This window comes from Mustela lutreola, chromosome 9 (assembly GCF_030435805.1).
Source record: "Mustela lutreola isolate mMusLut2 chromosome 9, mMusLut2.pri, whole genome shotgun sequence".
NCBI lineage: Eukaryota > Metazoa > Chordata > Mammalia > Carnivora > Mustelidae > Mustela > Mustela lutreola.
In genome coordinates, this window is record NC_081298.1 from 109,791,529 (window position 1) to 109,805,412 (window position 13,884).

Below are 13,884 nucleotides of genomic sequence, written 5' to 3' on the forward strand. Positions count from 1 at the left end.
TGCAGAACGCACAGCATCTTCCCTGTGCTGTGCCAGGTGGAAGCATTAAGATGGGGAACACGATGGTGATGGTACAGGGGCCTGCCCGTGGGGCCCAAGGTGGGGGACACAGGCCTTGGGGACTCTGGGTTGCACACCCTGAGGCCTGGTGGGAGGGGGGTGTCAGGGCAGGATGTGTGTGTAGTCCTTGCTTTTAGCCGTCGGTGCCTTCCATGAAGGAGGAAGAGAGAAGAAAGTGTTAAAAGGACTCTCCTCACTTGCCACAAGTACGCGCACTTTTTGTTAGGAGGTGATATTGTATGTGTGATTTGATTATGGGGTCAAGAGGCTGCCCCGGCCACAGACTGTGCCTGCCCATTCTCTTCCCGGCTCCCCCTGCCTCCAAGACTGACGACACCCCCCAGGGCATAAGGCTGCTGACTTGGGGCCCCAGAGCTGCCTGGAACCCTTCCCCTCTTCTGCTCAAAAGGTGAGGCTTTATCTCATCTGCCCAAACAGCAAAGCCCGTTTGGGAAGGTTCTGGCGGCTCCAGCAAGCCTGCTTTCTCCCTTTCCTAGTCGGTCTCTGTCTTGGTCTCTCCTTTTTCTGCCTGCCTTCCTTCTGTGTCCTGTCTCTCCTTGTCTCTGTGTGTTGGAAGGCATTCTCGGAAGACACACACACGTCCTCATGGTCCCCACTGTCCTCCCTGCATGCTTTTCTTTTTTTTTTTTTTAAATGCCAGAGGAACTGCCATCTTCTTCTTTTTTTTTTTTTTTTAAGATTTTATTTATTTATTTGAGAGAGAGACAGTGAGAGAGAGCATGAGCGAGGAGAAGGTCAGAGAGAGAAGCAGACTCCCCGTGGAGCTGGGAGCCCGATGCGGGACTCGATCCCGGGACTCCGGGATCATGACCTGAGCCGAAGGCAGTCGTCCAACCAACTGAGCCACCCAGGTGCCCCCCTGCATGCTTTTCGATAGGTTCTCAGCTGCCTGTGTTTTCGTCCTGTTTGTCTAACATGGGGAGGAGAGAGGAGCAGGTTAGAAAGACGAGGTGGTGGGTGACCATAGAAGCGAGAATGATGGCCAGCAGGGGAGAAGAGAGGACCCAGCCTGAGCTGTCTGGGGGTCCCTGCCTGCAAAGCTCGTCTGGCTGTGTGGGGCGCGGGAGGGGATAATGGCTTGATTGGTGGGGATGGAGCACCTCTGGCCGCAGGGGGAGGTCAAGGCCAATGTCTCCCTCCAGCTGCTTCTGCTGAAGAAAGCCTGGAGTTGGGGGGTTCTGTGTGCTTGTGTATTAGGGGGAGCCAGATTTGCTGAATTTTTTTCTGGATTTATCTGAAGACTTATACAAAAAGTACCAGTCTGGTTAAACCATTTTCAGCCCCCAAGGGCCTGAGGTCATTTAGAACTTCCTCCTAGTGGTCCCTATGGACAAAGGGCCCTGACTGCTCGTTGTAGGCCTCCGCATGGACCCCCACTCCCAACACACAACACGCGCAGTGCTGGGTGGTGTCCAGCTGCACAGACCCCCGTGCTGGTCTCATCTGATACCCTGATGAGGAAGGTCAACCCTTTCAGGGACAAGGGCAGCCTGTCAGGGGGAACCAAGAGCTACCAGGCCAAGGGCAGAACTTTCAAGGTGGGCTCTCCCTTTTACCAACTCTGCAGGGGACAAGTCAGGAGGAGCAAAGAGGTTCTGCTCACCATGACAAAGCCCCCAGCATTCCCTTGCTACAACAGGTCTGGTTCTTTCTTTCCACCGCTCTGGCAGACACCCAGAAAGGCCTGTGTCTGGTGGAATGGTTCAGAGGTCCGGGGAAGGAGACCGTTTTTTGCAGGGCCTTTGCCTTGAACCTAACCCAGTCCTCCATGCCACGGAATCACGAGAAGCCAAGCCCAGGGCCGGCAGAATCTTCCTGTGGCCAGGACTGACTGCTGAATTAACATGCTCCCTTCCAAGGGCAGGGCCAGGGCGAGCCATGGAAGCAGAGGAGGTGTGAGGGGGCCTGCGAGGGAAGGAAACACCATTGACAGAAGGTGACTGGAGGGAGGGGCTAGTGGTCACAGTGAGCAACTCCTCCCCACTTTTCCGGTGACGAAAAGGGAATACCCAAGAAGTAAACACACTTGTCCAGCCAGCCCAGCTCCAAAGCCTGGGCAGCGAGCGGGTAGGGAAGCAACGTTCTGACCCTCCCCGTGCGCCTGCCTCTTTCATTCCTCCCCTTGGGCAGAGCCCCCAAGACTTTCCTTCTGGGTGCAGGCTCAGCTGAAAGGTCCTCCAAATGGTCCATTAAAACATTGCCACTGTATGGTTTGTTGGTGTGCTCCTAAGGACATAGAATGTAAGCTTATCCAACAAAAGTCACACACAGCCATGCCACCTTGAGAGCTAAGTTCCAGCATTATTTGTGCACTCCGGCCCCCACAGAGAACTCTGGGTTCCCACCGGGGCTGGTGGGATGGACCTTGGACACCACTCACCCCTTGTGACCTGCCCAGTCAGAAGGCAGGCGAGGTGGGGGTCAGACCGGGAGGACCCAGAACGCCTGTGGACCCGCGGGGCACCTTGGCTAAGTTTTTAAACTTCTCTGAGTGTTAATATCCTCATCTCTGCAACGAACGTGATGACAGCAGCGTCCTCACTGGTTTGCGGCAAGAAGTAATCGAATGACACGTTAAAGCAGTCAACCCTGTGCCTGGCCTCTGAGAAGGGCTCAACATACAGAAGCCAATAGAGAGAAGTTGTTGTGTTGTCTTCTGGGGGTTCAGACCGCACCTCAGATGTGGCACAAGCTGGAAGGGGCCCGGGTTCGAGAGAGACCAAGGTGGAGCTGCGTGATCGGGTGGGAGCGGAGGCAGGAGTGCGGGCTTTCGTCCGGTAAGAAACGGCAGTCTGTGACAAAAAGCTAGCTCAAAGGGAAGTCAGTTCTCAATACTTTTTAACCCAAAACTCTGCCAGAGGCTCTCTGGAGAGCGTCTGCCCCATTGCCTCAGGCACCAGAAGGCCTCTTAGGAGGAAGAGAGACTCTTTGCTGGGTCTGGAGGTGGGGCGCTGGCTCATGGAGCAGCTCTGACCCAGGCTTAGGCCAGGCATGTCAGGGAGGAGAAAGTATAAGGTAAAATACCGTCCTTGGCCTCCTGGAACTTCGGAATGACTTGGGGTGGTGGCCGTGAGGCTTGTTTCACCATTGTTTCCATTACTTCTGCTTCTGAGCACACCACAGGATCACTCTCTTGTCTCCACCTCCCCCTGCCTCCCGGGTCCGATGTGGCCATGGGATTGTGTCAGCCTACAAATGGGAGTGACAGGCATCACCTCCAGATGCATGCTCCAAAGAGCTGAGGCCACACTCCCTTCCTCCCACTGTAATAACAGCAGGTGGTCGAGGCTCCATCCGCCTCTGTCTTCAAATGACGCTGGGGAGTACAGCCTCCCACTGAGCACGGGGGCTTGCTAGTGTGAGATCTCTTCCCTTTGCAGTTTCTTGCCCCCCAACTCAGTGTGAGGTCGCTGAGTGCTGGGCCTTATTTGTTACGGCAGTTCAAGCTAACTCATCCCGAGAAGCTAGTGAGACAAAGCCAGTGCGTTGGAGCAAAGCAGAATCCTGAGATGGCAGATGGGAGGGCCAGGCTTGAGCAACTAAGGGTTTTCAGAAAGGGCTGGACAAGGGCCCCTAGAGGGGGCTTGGGGCAGGACCTCGAAGGATTAGCAGGATCTGAAGGATGCTTAAGGATGGCCCAGGCATGCAGGAGGGAACCCCGGGAAGAGGCTGCAGGTGGGAGTGGGGAGGAGACTAAGAGAACAGGGGGATTCCAGGCAGCAGCATACAGGGCTGACGTGCAGACCGACACCATGAATTGAAAGCAAGGCAGCCAGCCCTACGGTGGGGCTGTCTCTAAACCCAGTCAGTGGCTCTGGGGCAGGCATGGGGAAGGCAGATGGGAGGGCTCAGCCAAGGCCGGGATTTTGCCAAGGGGCTGTGACAAAAGAGAGAAAGGTAGAGTTGTGGAGGGAATTCACACTGGGGCATGTCAGAAGAGCCAAGGAGCAGAGGCTGGCTAGGGAGGAGAGGGGAGCCGGGAGGAGGCCTGGGGTAACAGGTGGGGGCTCCCAGTGCATTCAAATTCCCAAGGAAGCCAAGGAATGGGCAGTGGGGGAACCTGAGTTGCAGGGCCGGGAGGGTGGAGGGAGGTGTTGGGAATCCAGATTTGAGGGCGAGAGGAATGAGGGGGTCCAGGGGCGGCTGCAGGAATGGGCCCCCGCGGGGCCCCGCACTGGCCATCAGAGGAGGGAGGGTACAGTGCATCTGAGTGGCTATGGAAGTCAGTGAGGGTGATGACAGAAGGGGTGAAGCGAAGGCTTTGGGGAGGAGGGGGTGCTGCCGTGTGCTAGCTCTGAGAGCCAGGCTGGGCCACCTGGGCTGCTCACCACTGCCCAGATCCTGGCCATTTCTGGAGGGGTGATCGGAAGACTTATTTCCCCCCTCAATGCTTTGGTGTCACTTGTAAAAATGGGAACTTGTCCCTGTCTCTTGGAGCTACTATGAAGGAAGGAGATCATTCAGACAAAGGACCTAAAACAGTGCCTGGGGCACATTAATTAAGTGTCAAATGTGACCCTTTATAGTAGCCTGAATTAGAGGTTAAGACTCTAACCACACCCCCTGTCCCCAAAACCTGTAAATGTGACCTTATTTGGGAAGCAGAGTTTGGAGATACAGTTAAGTCAAGGATGTTGAGTGACATAATCCTGGATTACTCAGGAAGGCCCCAAATCCAAAGCCAAGTGCCCTGGAAGGAGACAGAGGAGGAGAGACACACCCAGAGGAGGAGGCCACATGAGGACAGAGGCAGGGAGGCCACCACAAGCCAAGGGACCCCCGGAAGAGGCAAGGAAGCCTTCTCCCCCGGAAGCCTTCTGAGGGGGCACGGCCTTGCTGACACCTTGATTTTGGATTTCTGGCCTCGAAAACTGTGAATGAGTAAATTTCTGTTGTTTCATGCCACCGAGTTTTTGAGCAAGTTGTTACGGTGGCCCTAGAACAGTCCTTACCTTTGGAGACTGATGTGGGCAGTAAAGAAGAAAGCGCATGAAAATGTCAGGGACAGTGAAGATGACACGTCCATACCTCCCCATCTCCACGTTACCGGTATACGCATGCGCACATGCACGTAGACGCTGAGCGCACAAACACACACAGGGACAAATGTCCGGAGCAGCCCCCAACCTCACACACAGCAACGAGGGAGGAGAGGGTGGTGTGTCATCAGACACTTGTGAGGTCAATGCGACCTAACTGTGGAGGTTTCCCGTCATCTGCTGACCACAGGCTGGGCCCGGAGCCACGCAGGTCTGAAGAAGCTGGGTACCGACCGCAGTGGGGACAGAGGCCAGCCCGCTTTGGAGCTTCCCGTCATCCGATAGCTTTAATCAGAATGAAACTCTAAGACAAGGTGGGGAAGAGGGACAAGGGTGGGTGGCTCCGGGCTGTCTGATTAATCAACACAGGCCAGTGTCCTGTCAGTTTCAAATACTGACCCCCAAGAACTTGGGTCTGTGCTGAACAGATCTGGGGTCATTTTCTTCCCTCTCTGAGTCATGGGAAATGGGACTCCTCCTTTAACTAAACTCACACTGAGCAAGGCTTGCTTCCATTTTGGATATTTTCAACTGGAAATCATGCAGGCTTATGGAAAATAACTTCCAGTTACAGAAAACATGAAAAAAAAGGGTTCTTGGCATTTGGGAACTCTGGTAAAGAATTCTGTCTCTCTGAAACTGGAGTTTTATTTGATGTTTCTTGGAAAGAAACCATTCGACTTACTTTATAGTCTTTCAGTCCTTCAAAGGGTACAGAATGAGACACACAGAAGAACATAAATAATCCAAAAAAATGTTGTACTCTATCTTGTGAATGCTATATCCTTCCTCCTCATAAGGTATATTTATGAACTCCGAAAAGTAATTTCAGGGGGGAAAAAATTGCAATCTCAGTCCAGTTTTATAACAATGAAAGTGTTTTTGTTCCTGCCTTGTGGATTATTTTTAAGGCAGTGTGGTACTATTTACACAAGTGACATACACGACTCCCTGAGGCCAAAGTCCTTCAGATTTTACATCTGCCTTCTTGGGTGTTTATGCTTTCGGAAAAGGAGATGTGCAGTCGGGGAACGTGTTCAGTTCATCCAAACAGCGCTCTTTCCCACTGTGTTAGTCTCCAGGTGTTAGACTTTACCTGTGGATCCACCCTTCCCCCTCTCCCCTCCCATGGCCCCTTCTTCCCCCTCCTCCCTCCCTCCTGCCTCCCGTCTCCCTCCTCCTCCTCCCCTGGTCCATGTGTAATCAGTTGGTCACACAGGCCACACACTGGATTTTAGCCACGGGGAGAAGCAGGGGTGAGGCAAGTGTGTCTTTTCCATCTCAGCCTGTCTGTCTGTCTGTCTGTCTGCCTGTCTGTCTGTCTAAACTTTCATGGCCCCACTAGGCAGGTCAGTCCCACGGGTTGGACCCGAGTAGAGGCAATAGTGCTGTGACCCATGAGGGCAGCCGGCAGCCCGATCCCTTTGATGCTCTGAGAATAGCTCCCAGAGGCCTCTTTGCAGACGGTCATCAGATAAAAGACGCAGTGCCCCAGGGCTGCCCCGGCCATCTGGTGGGCAAGTATTTTAAGCTTGATTTCTTCTGGAAGGAAGTTCTGAGAAACTTCTGTCCTGGTACTCCACATCTGTGTTCCCACAATGGGAAGCTCTCAGGGGTCTGGAGGGAGACGGGGGAACCTCTCCCATTTCCCCCCAATTTAGTACTCCCTGAAATTGCCCAAGGTGCTAGGGCAGCCATGCACCTCCCTTTCCCTGGAACAACAATGAGATCATTTCACAGATGTTCCTTGAGCACCTACTACGAGCCAGTGCTGGGATGCAAGGAACGGGGCCCACACAGTCCTTGGAGCAGAGAGCCCAGGCCTCATCCATCACCAGACCCCCAGAGATTAGGGCCTGAGTCCCACTCTGCTGTCCTACAGCACCCCGAGTTCTAACACACACCAGAGTGGGGGCTCCAGGAGTGTGTGCAAAGCCTCACTGCCCAGAGACCAGAATGGAAGGTGAGACAGAATGGCGCCGTTGGGGAGGGCCACAGCGGGAAGGGGACACATGAGTAGGACCTGTAGCTACTGAAGATGGCGGCCCTGTGGCTCTTTGGGAGGAGCATGGGGGAAAGAAGCCCTGCAGGACCATGATGTGGGAGTGACTACTCCTGGGGGGATTCCGGGAATCCGCCCATATTGTTGGACTTGATTTCCTCTCCTGTCAATTTCTTAAGATTACTGAGGAGTTGAGTAACTGAGCGACAGCAACCCAAGCACCCCCGTGCCAACAGTGTCGTGAGAGGCTGACTTCAAGGCTTTATCAGGGGACTTTACTCTGTCAGCATCCTGTTGGCACCAGGGCTCTAGGCAGCAGCTTTTAAAGGAAAGGCTTTGGAAGAAGCTTAGTGGCCCTGGGGCCCGAGCAGGTGCCATGTGGAGGGAGGAAGGGGCCACCATGAAGTAAAAGAGCACCTCCCTCACCCCACTCCTCCAAGAACCATTTCGCCAAAGTTTGGACCTGCCTCTTAGGAAAAAAGTTTGTGACCTGAATAGGCCACTGTTCCCATGACTGTTTTTTAGAAGGTGAAAAGCACAAATCATAGTCAAGTAGCCAAGGACAGACTTGGGCTTTCATGAAAGATGAGGTCCCACGGAACCCTACTTGGACGTTTCGCTATCACCCATGCACCCTGGGTCGTGCGGCGAGCACCCACCTACTGGGGACCAGGCATTATGTTAGATCCTGCTGAACCAGAGAGATGCTGCCTTGACCCTTACAATCCTGAAAGCAGAGAGATGCACTTTTGACTAGAATTATTAAAATCCCTGGGTGGGGATGAGAGCATTGACCTGGGAGCCGAACCTGACCCAGCGCTCAGGGGCTGGAAGCCTGAGTCAGGCTGAATCACCTGGGAGCTTCACTGGCCAGGACTTCTGCTCTGGGAAGGACAGGGAGGGGTCAAGGCTGGGCCCATGGGGGCTCACACAGAGGCCATTTGTGGGTGGGCCGACCCAGCATCCTTGCATAGGACTTTTCCAATTGGGGGCCATGTGGGTTGTGATGTCTTCCCCAGTACGAGTGACTGTGAGGCCCCTCTAAGTATCATGCCTGAATGCTTGCTGTCAGGGCCTGCTGTGTGTCATCCTTGCTTTTCAGGGGACAAGGCACTTTTCCTGATTCTGGGATCCCCTCACATGCCATGCCCACCTGAGCCGTGAAGGCCAAGGTCAAGAACACTATAGTTCTCACTGCCAGTCATTACCCGTTCTACACACTGATTCCATTCCACCTCTTACCCCATTCTACCTACCTACCTACACACACACACACACACACACACACAGCCCAGCCAGCAACCCCTTCTCCTGTCTCTGACCTTGCTGAGCCCTTTGGATTGGACCTACCTGATCACTTGCGCTCTCCCCAGGCACGGAGCCCCACTGACACCTTGCAGTGGCCTTGGCCCTGGGCCCTCCAGCCCATGCTGTCTGTCCTCCCACTCACCCCGAATTTGGCAGGAGGCACGAATGCCCGTGCCAGCGCAAACTGACAGAGGGAAACAGAAATGAGGATCGAACATTTTGCAACTACAACAAAAATTTAAACAAACAGAAGGTACCTTATTGAGTGTTGTCCTTCAGAACATTCTTCCTGGGGGTGATGAGCTTGATCTGGTGATGTTGCCCCGGGGCCACACAATTTCTGGAATTATCCGTGGGAGTCCTGAGTCAGCTGATTCAGCAGCTCCCAAACCCTGCCGCACACTGGGGTAAAAAAATACAACACTGGAATCCCGCTGCAGTTTGGGAGATGTCGACCCTGGATGTGGCTTATTTTGTTCAAAGAAACACCTTCCAGGGTTGAGCCTTCACACGCCCACTTCCGGTGGCCCATGTTCCACAGACGATCCCTATAATCTTCAGGACGGCATTGACCGTCCCTCATGTCTTACGACTAAAAGACCCCATTTCCTCAGATTGTGTTTTGTAAGTTTTTAAAGTGTTTCATTAAAGTAAATGCCTAACGACTGACGCCGAGGCCTTTCTTCAATCGGCCAGTGGTTATAGTCCAAGTGGCTGGGATTCCTTTCCAAAATCCCAACATTTTCCTTTTAAAATGAATCGATAACACTTTGCTTCTGGATCAGCCCTGACTTGAGTTGGCAGCTCAACAAAACAGAACTCTCCATTAGCTCTTGTTCCTCCCGGCTCCCCCCACACCTACCCCTACCCCAATCCTTGTTTCTCTTCTCAGGAAGTGCTCCCCCCCGCCCCAGCCATTCTGGCCCAAGTCCTCTCTTAGGACCCTCGAGTCCCTTTCTTCTCTCTCCCTCTACACCGGGAGACCCCGTCTCCCCTTCCTTCCGAGCATCTCTCCCTCCGCCCAGGTCCAGGTCCCCAGCTTCCTGGGAGGCCTCCTGTCCCCTGCGTCTAACACTTCTGCTCACTGCCGTCATCCAGGCACCGCAGACGGGCCTGAAATTTTTAACTTTCTGACATAAACTCGGATTTATAAAGGGGTTGCAAAATCGTATAAACAATTTCCTTCCAGCCCTCACCCAGACTCCCCAAATGCTAACCTTTTGCCACATTTGCCTTACTCTTCCCCTTTGGCCCCAAGATATAATACACATATGTATATTGTATGTTTTCCTGAATGTCTGAGAGGAAACTGCAGATATGCAGGGCCCCTCGCCCCTCCTTACTTAGTGTGTGTCTTCTAAGAACAAGGACATCCTCTTACACCACCCTAGTTCAATGATCAAAATCAGGAAATTAACCTTGATGCAATATTGTCTAATCTACATATTTTATTTAGGTTTTACTACTTGTCACAATCATATCCTTTAGTTCTTTTTGTTGTTGTTGTTGTTTATTTTTTTATTTACTTTTTTAAATTTTTTTTTTAATTTTTTTTAATATATATTTTTTAAAGATTTTATTTATTTTATTTTACTTTTTTTTTTTTTTAAGATTTTATTTCTTTATTTGACAGAGAGAGATCACAGGTAGGTAGAGAGACTGGCAGAGAGAGAGAGAGAGAGAGCGGGAAGCAGGCTCCCTGTTGAGCAGAGAGCCTGATGTGGGACTCGATCCCAGGACCCTGAGATCATGACCTGAGCCGAAGGCAGCGGCTTAACCCACTGAGCCACCCAGGCGCCCCTGACTTACTTTTTAAGAGAAAGCAAGAGTGAGTGGCGGGGAGGGGCAGAGGGCGTGAGAGAGAGAGAGCATGCGCACACACATGGGGGAGGGGGAGGGGTAGAGGGAGAGGGAGAGAATCTCCAGCAGACCCCCTGCTGAGTGAGGACCCTGATCTGGGTGGGGCTTGATGCCAGGACCCTGAGTTCACGACCTGAGCCAAAATCAAGAGTCGGCCACTTAACTGATGGAGCCACCCAGGCACCCCTGCCCAATCATGTCCTTGATAGCAAACGGAAATCCCAGATCCCAAATGACAGTTTATTGTTATGTCCTTTCCATCTCCCTTAGTCTAGAGTTCAGAAGACTCTTCCCCAAATTATGTCAGCTTCTGTTGGCTCTGCAACGAAAACCCTGTGGAATGAGATGGAACCCAGTCTCTTGGGCATGGCCCACCTGGCCCTGCCGCCCGACCCATTGTCCCCAGTGACTCCCAGTGACACTAGTTCCTGGTGGCCGCCGGGAGGCCGGACTTCCTGTCTCTGGTCTCTCAGTCTGGAACTCCTCTGAGCTTTTGGATGGATGCTCCTCTAGCCATACTCTAGACCTGTCCCACCACACGCGGCCCTGTGATCTCCTTCCCCTTTCCGTGTCTGCTCCTTTGTTCACCCATTTGTCATTTGTGCCTCACTCCCCACTTAGGATAAGCCCATGGGAGCGGGGATCTCAGCTGTCTGGTTCTGGCTGAGTCCTGAACACTTACAAGAAACCGGGCCTGGGACGTAACAGATGAGCAGCAAACGTTTGGTGAATGAGGGAATGAGTGAAGGGATGAAGGCCAGTGTTTTCAGACTATTTGGATCAAAGACAATAAAGTCCTTTCACCTATACTCATATGGGTAAGAGATTTTATAGAAGCTGAATGAAAGAGAAAGAAATGTTTTTTTCCTCAGATAGCTTTTCAAAATGTCAGCCAATGACCTAGGAAGCTTTGGCGCCACGGCCCTCATCGTCCACCAGTCCAGACGTCAAGATAATAGAATGGATTTACTTTTTGAGAGAATGTGCCAGATCGTCTACATCCAGGGCTTTCTGTGACAGGCTTCTCAGCAGAAATAAGTGACACAGAGCGACATGAAGGTCATGGTCGAGTAACACAGGGAAGAAAGAGTTCCTGACCAAGCCACAGGCTGCCTGGAACTCAGTCAAATAACAAATGGGGCTCCCTTTCCTGTTTGAAGGGCCTTGAGAGGCCCCGAACGCCCTTGGGGGACCCCAGCCAGATCTCCAGCCTCTCCTCATGCCTCTGCAGGAACAGCTCCCAGCCTGAGGCCCGCGGAGCCAGCGGACAGGTCAGGGGCACGCCTGGGCCTTAGGCAGGCAGGACTGAACTGCTCACGCTTACAACTGAACAGGTTCTGCACCTTCCCCGGGGAGTGAACTCCTCAGCTCCAGACATGTGTTGGTCTGTCGCGGGAGCTGCACACTTCACTGTATCTACTTGTACCCGCGTCAATTCTTTTTAAAAAGAGAAAAGAGGAAAATGTGGGCAGCTTCGTCTCCCCGTAAGAACAGCAGCTTTCGGGGCGCCTGGGTGGCTCAGTGGGTTAAGCCGCTGCCTTCAGCTCAGGTCATGATCTCAGGGTCCTGGGATCGAGTCCCGCATTGGGCTCTCTGCTCAGCAGGGAGCCTGCTTCCCTCTCTCTCTTTCTGCCTGCCTCTCTGTCTACTTGTGATTTCTCTCTGTCAAATAAATAAATAAAAATCTTTAAAAAAAAATAAAAAATATATAAATAATAAAAAAAAAAGAACAGCAGCTTTCGGAGCTGGCCTGGCTGAGTCCCCAGGGAGCCCAGACCTGACGGCTACAACGCAGCTTCCACTGGAGAGAGGGTTAGGTGGGGGAACTAGATGACATGAGCCCCAAATCCTGCCCTGGCCTGGCACCCAACCATGTGCACCAGGATAAGACAAGCAAAAGGAACATTCGTACCCAGCCGGGGCTCCGGGCTCAGACATGGTGCTGAGTCCCAGGGCGGCCTGGTAGATGAGGCAGGATATTGAAGGTGTGGGAGGCCCTGGGGTCGGAGCACCCTCCTGGTTCAGGTCTGGAAAGACAGGTTCACCGGCTAGATGGGAATGGGAGCTAGCAGATTCCGTTCCTAACGAATGCACAACAGGCCCTCGCTGACTGACCTTACTCTACACTGCTAGCTGGGAGACCACGTTCATACAGTCTGTGACCCCTCTGCTCCATCATCCTGGCACTGCGATGCCACCAATAATGTGGCCTGACCTGTAGAAAAGTGCGTGAGGCCGCCGTGCTGGAGTGAGTAGGGCAGCAGGTGGAGGGATGCGAGCACAGGTTCCCTCAGACTGAGGCTGCACCTTACAGAGACATGGGCAGCGGTCAGGAGGCTCCGACAATACCCAGAACTCTTGGGACAACCCACACCGTCCACAAGAGGTCATCGGGTGAGGTCATGGAGAGTTGCAGGAGGTCTGACCCCTAAGAAGTGCAGGACGGGTGGCAGGGGACAGGGGTTCCTCTAGGGTGTGCCATTCGTAAAGCCGAAATGCCCCAGGGCTGGAGATGCAAGTGAGCCCTGAGGCCCACAGCACCCAACCCCTCTTGCCCCTACAAGGCAGTTGGGACCAGGCCAGAGAGTCACAAGTTCCCAGAATGCCTGGAACTGTTCTGAGGCAAGGCAGACCCATGGGCATCCCATCTGAGGCAGACCCTGCCTGGTCTCAGCCTCCTGCTCTGCCAGGACCTGAACGGAGGAAGGGGAGTCTGGCAGAGTCACTACCATGACCATGAGCTCGGAGACCCTGCGCAAGAAGCTTAAATATTTCGTGACTCAGTTTCTCTATCTGGACACTTGGGGTAATAAGGGCAGTTTCTTCAAAGGACTATTTGAGATGATGAGATACTCTCGACAGGACCTCACACTTACACGCCCAGGGGTTAGCTGTCACTAGGGGTGTCACTACAGGGGGCTCTGGAGCCAGGTGGGACGTAGGGTAGACACGGGTGGAGCCATACATCCCTCCCCATTGCTTCTCCATGCTCCTGAAACAGCTTGCTCCCTGGGATTCCACCACATCATTTCATCGGGGTCTTTCTGCTCTCTGCCCGTGAGACCTGGAGCAACACAGGCCCTAGCATGTCCTAGTCTTAGGCACTTTCAACACTTTCATTTGTGTCTGGGATATGGGGTAGGGTCTTACTACATACTTGGATTGAACAAATGAATTTTTTAGGAAAACCACGACCTAAGTTACTAACAGAGAAATGAGGTTGCATAAACCCTCTAATGTCTTTCTGGGCCAGAAGGTCAACAATGGAACCTGACATCTTTAGGGTATATTTTAAGAGTGGCTGTTCAAGTTCAATCTGGTTTCATTAGCAAATAGGAAGTTATCCTAGAGCTGCCTCTCCCCAAGTCTGCTTTAAGAAGGCAAAGGGGAGAGGTTGTGATGATCTTCTCTTGCTGAGTCCCTTCTGGTAACACAGGTATCATATGGCAGAACATTCTAGAAACAAGGGCCTTTGACATTCTAATATGTTTTCTTGGCCATGACTTCTAAAGACTCAGGGGTTGTCTCAGGAAACAGTGTGTTCAGGAAAGGAGATCCCCATGGTAAAAGTTAGGGAAGTTGGAGAATTTTTGC